Source organism: Trichechus manatus, unplaced genomic scaffold (genome assembly GCF_000243295.1).
Source record: "Trichechus manatus latirostris isolate Lorelei unplaced genomic scaffold, TriManLat1.0 scaffold00092, whole genome shotgun sequence".
NCBI classification, from domain to species: Eukaryota; Metazoa; Chordata; class Mammalia; order Sirenia; family Trichechidae; genus Trichechus; species Trichechus manatus.
In genome coordinates this window covers 3,478,410-3,483,974 of record NW_004444028.1, presented here as the reverse complement: position 1 = coordinate 3,483,974, position 5,565 = coordinate 3,478,410, and positions in this window count along the sequence as shown.

The following is a 5,565-nucleotide window of genomic DNA, read 5'->3' as shown; positions in this document are numbered from 1 at the left end:
TCTTTTTAATGACCTTTTCCTTTCTTCATGTATGATGTCCTTGACGTCATCCCACAAATCTTCTGGTCTTCGTTCGTTAGTGTTTAATGCATCAAATCTTTTCTTGAGAAGGTTTCCAAATGCAGGTGGGATATACTCCAGATCTTATTTTGGCTCTCGAGGACTAGTTTTAATTTTCTTAAGCTTCAACTTGAACTTGCATATAAGCAATTAATGGTCTGCTCTGCAGCTGGCCCTTGGCCTTGTTCTGACTGATGATATTGAACTTCTTCATAGTCGCACTCTGCAGATGTAGCTGATTTGATTCCTGTGTATTCCCTCTGGTGAGGTCCACATGTATAGTTGCCATTTATGTTGTTGCAAAAAGGTATTTGCAGTGAAGAAGTTGTTGGTCTTGCAAAATTCTATCATGCAACCCCAGCATCATTTCTATCACCAAGGCCATATTTCCCAACTTCTTGTTTCCAACTTTTGAATTCCAGTCACTGGTAATTATCAATGCATCTTGGTTGCATGTTTATTCAACATCAGGCTGCAGAAGTTGGTAAAATCTTCAATTTCTTCATCTTTGGCATTAGTGATTGGTGAGCAACTTGAATAGTCATATTAACTGATCTCGCTTGTAGGCATATGGATATTATCCTATCACTGACAGCGTTGTACTTCATGATAGATCTTGAAATGTTCTTTTTGACAATGAATGTGACGCCATTCTTCTTCGATTTGTCATTCCCAACATAGTAGCTGTTCCTTCTCATTTTGAGTCAAGCCACATCAACAAATGAAGGTCCTGAAAGCATTACTCCATTCATGTCATTAAGGTCGACTCTACTCTGAGGAGGCAGCTCTTCCCCAGTCATATTTTGAGTGATTTCCAACATGAGGCTCTCATCTTCCAGCACTACGTCAGACAATGTTTCACCGCTATTCTTAAGGTTTTCACTGACCAATTTTTTTAGAAGTAGATTGCCAAGTCCTTCTTCCTAGTCTGTCTTAGTCTGGAAACTCCACTGAAACCTGTCCACCAGGGTGACCCCACTGGTGTTTGAAATACTGGTGGCACAGCTTCCAGCCTCACAGCAACATGAAGCTACCACAAACTGATGAACAAGTGGTAGTCTGACTCCATATGTGCTTGTTATTTAACCAATCTGCCTGCTTTGGAGTGCAAAAGGGAAGGAGAAACCTTCCCAAAAGTTTGATGTCCCAAGAAGCCAGTCATTTGGGGTTAAACGAGTCAAACTCATTTAATAAGGGAGCTAGACCCCAAGGGCTTGGTAGGAACAATTTAATACCCCAGGGCTCCAAGCCCCACTGGGTCCCCTCCTGCCTGAGTGCCTGCCTTTCTACGAGGCCACTCGCAGTGATCATTGAAGCTTCCTCCTTCCATGATGATGAAGGTATGTGGCCCTGGATGCTGTATTGCCTGTGCTGGACATCACGCCCATGGCAAAGGTGGGCTCCAGTGTGTCTTTGAAAGACCTCCTGTTGCTGCTTTGGGGACTTGGAGCGACATTGTCTTTCCAACTGGTTACAGTGTTTTGGGCAGGCCTCTTTTCATGTGTCACCCCGTAGGGATCACAGCATTTCTCAGCCTTTGCTATTGAGAAACTTGGACCAAAAAGCATTTAAAGACTTTCTTAATGGCAGACACCCCAGAAGCCAGAGACCTGGGTATGTGTATAAGTTATATCTTTTTTGGACCCAGGAAATAGACCAGTCCAAATAATGGCAGGTGGTGCAGGGGTTAAGGCAGGGACTTTATTACAAAGAGGCTAGAAGAGGGATGGAATCTCCTCGAAATCTAGGACCAGGAACCCCCAATAATGACAAACTTCCTGGAATCTAGTGCTGGCACTGGAAGGCTCCAGGTTTCCCCTGGGGTCTCACCTGGACCTCCACCATTAATGCGATCCAGCTACTCTTCATGAGTCTCCTTCTCTCTACCTCTCTCTGCTTGTCTTCCCCATTCTAATTTTCTTCGGGCTTTTTTAGAATTAATTCTCTAATTCTGGTAGAACACGAGACAACTTTTAGAAGATACATGAAGGGGCATTCTTATTTTGAATGCTAAGTATTTATTTTAATGTATATTTTGGAAAAACACATCTGAAAAGTGAATTGATTTATAGAAAAACAGTCAGTAAATAAATATTCAAGGTATGTTGATATAGCAAAAATTATCTAGGTGGACCGCAGACCACTGAAGATTGAGAAACACTGGACTGGAATTTCACTGACAAATTCCCAGAATATAGAATCTTAGTGACCCAACGCTCATTATCATCTCTCTATTTAGGCAGGGTTTCACATGCCATAACAGGCTACCTGTGGATTGGTTGTCCTTGGATCCAGTACGCATCTCTGGACAAATCAGTGGCTGGAGAGGTAAGGTACGTGATACAGAATATGACTGCTGAAGGTCTGACCCAAAGGAATTTCTCTAAGAAAATTCTGTGGGCTGGTACAATTGGACACGTCATTATAGGTCTGGTTCAGTTGGAACTCCTGGTGTTCTACCACTATCCTGGAATTTCTGAAGAGGGCCCATGGTTTCCAACCCCTGTGACCCTCGTCTCCTGTAAAATGTAGAGAGTAACCTCTGCCCTGAGAGGTGGCTGTGAGAATTGAATGTGATCACTGATATAAAGGTGCTTTGAAAATCTTAGATTCACACAGATGGAAGATGTTATTTCCACTGTCTAATAAAATGTTTACTACGAGTGATCCAGAGAGAAGGTGAACCCAGGTTCTGAAGGGAATAGCCCATTTCTCTTAAGAAATCTGAGGCTTCATGCTTGGACTGAACAGACTGAAGTTCTACCAACAAGTCGTGTGAACTCAGACTAGTCGGCCACCTTCTCAGCTGTGACCCTGTCTCAGTTTCCTCGTCTCTGAAATGGGAAGGTTTGTATCTGGTTTTTCTTCTCTCAGGGCTGGGGTAAGGAGAAGGAGCCTTGCTCTCTCTCTCCACCCCAGAGAGCTGGGTGACATCAGACAAGTTTTTTCACCCCTAGTGCCTCAGTCCCTCCATGGGTTGGATGAGGGATTTGAACCAGGTAAGCTCTACCGTCCTGTTCTTTCCAACTCCCTAAATAACTCTACTTGATTCTAAACACTCAGCCTCTCAGGATTGACTCCGCTATCCCTACCCACTTGGTCCTCCAAAACCTTTCCTCTAAAAATCCCATACTATAAAGAGAAGAGCAACACGCACAGCCTCTTTTATAAGAAATGCATTTCTGAAAAGTTTTTCTTTTGTAATAGAAAATTTTATATTCCCTTTGCCCTAGCTTATCTGCTAAGAGACTTTTCTTTTTACTTGTTATTGATCCTTAATCGGCTGCAGTTACTCACTCTTTGATCTTCCCTTTTATTTGAATGCCATCCACACTGTTCCCCCCTTCCCCCACCCGTCACTCTATTAAAGAGTACTGATAGGTAAACAAACCCTGGGTTACTTCTGGAGCAACGGAGCCCAGCAGCAAGCCTCCTTGGGCCTGTGAATTGGCATTCCTGAACCCATCTGTTTTGTAAGTTCTTCTGCCAAGTTTCCATGGGAGCAAAGGGATCATTTTCTCCCTTTTCAAAGAGAAGGGTGAGTTGAGGCCTCGAGCTGGCAAGTCCTTTAAAGTCATTTTCAAAGGAAACCTGAGCTGAAAGGCCCTGCAGCTGGCAGAAGGTGGTGTGACTTTCGGAGGCTCTCTCTGGGGCTTTGGGTGGTCAGCTCTCGTAGGCTTCCCAGCACGTGCTCGGAGCCTGCTCCAGAGGCACTGCCAAAGGATGTCACCAGTCAACCAGTGGCCTGTCTGCCAAGGAAAAGGCTCCACTCCATGTCCTTGCCACAGCGCCACCCAGGAACGAGAAGAGTGGGGTGCAGACTCTCTCCCCGAGGCCAATGGCCAGAACCACCCTTGTCCTCACTGTTCCTAGGTCCCATCAATCAAAATTTCATCCTTGGGGTTTTCTGAGGTAGAAGAAAACTGAGTGCCAAAGCAAACAAGGTTGAATTTATGTCTGAATCATAAATCATAAATGATCTGGTTAATCCAATACCCTCTTGTACAGGTTGGGAATGGGACCTAGAGGGGGAAGTAGTTGGCCCAAGATACAAAAGGAAGAGGTGATGGGGCAGTGGTGGTTCAGTGGCAGAATTCTCACCCGCCATGTAGGAGATCCAGGTTCAATCCCCAGCCAATTCTGAAAATCAGCCAAGGAAAACCCTATAGACCACAACGGTCCTATCCTCAGCTGATCGCGGGCATGGCGCAGGACCTGGCAGGGTTTCATTCTGTTGTGTGTTCTTCCTATCGCAATAGTCCTTGCAACAATAATTGCAAAAAAATGAGGTCCAAAGAGCCCTCTCTGTGAGCTCTTTCCAATGGGTTAAGAGCTGAGAGAACCATACCAAAAAGGCAGTTGCCGTCCAGCTGACTGTGACTCATGGTGGCCCTATGTGTGTCAGAGTAGAACTGTGCTCCATAGGGTTTCAATGGCTGTGATCTTTCAGAAGTAGATCATCAGGCATTTCTTCTAAGGCGCCTCTGGGTGGACTCCAGCCTCCAAACTTTCTGTTAGCAGCCAAGCACGTTAACACCACCCAGGGACCCCCAAAGGAACCAAACACCCACCCGTGCAAATCCTGACTCAAAAGGTAAGAACTCTGGAACAAGCCAACTTGATTTTTCAATATTTTATTCTTGTATTTGTACAGCTATATTTTACAACGCGGTAATGCAGTTTAGACGCAGCCAAACCCTGTCTCCGGAGTAGTTATAACACAAGCATGACAAAGGATGTGATGAGACAAACGTTCCCAAAGAGAGCTTAGTCAGTGACAACTTCAAGTCCCTGTGTCCGCCTACACTTCAAAAAGGGATGGCGTGCGTTCATCCATCATCAAAAACTTCCATGAAAAAAGGCACCATGAGGACTCGTTGTACAGGTATATACAAACTGAAAACTAGAACAAAATTACACATTTTTTCCTTCTGCAGCTTTTTTTTGTTCTTTTTCTTTTTAGTACACACTTTGTAAATTGTAAACCTTCACTTGCAAAAAAATACAAATACACTGAGGCATTTTAGACAAAATATTTTCTTACTTATACAGATGCAATACTTAAAATATTCTCTTAAGTGCTCTTTCTCAATAAAGATTCTCAGATCCGTGTCTGCCTGCAGATACAAAATCGAGCCTTTAACGCAATTTTATATTTTTAATATATCTTTTTTTAGGTTTATATATATTTATTTTATATATATATATATATATATTTATATATTTACAACTCTGCCATATATTCCTTCACCTTTGGTTAAAAAAATTAAAGCCCTCTCTTTGATAACGTACTGAAGTCTCGTCTTTTAAAAGAACGCACATTTACACACACAAAAAAAATCTGTTCCCACAAAACATATACATTCCTCATTTTGCAGACTAAGTCAAGTCAGAACTCTTGCATACTCCCCCACTTTGATATAGAAAATGATTTTGCTTTTTGCTGACATGGCTCGTCTTACACATAGGAGAAGAAGCAATATTATTTTCTTAATGGTTTACGGC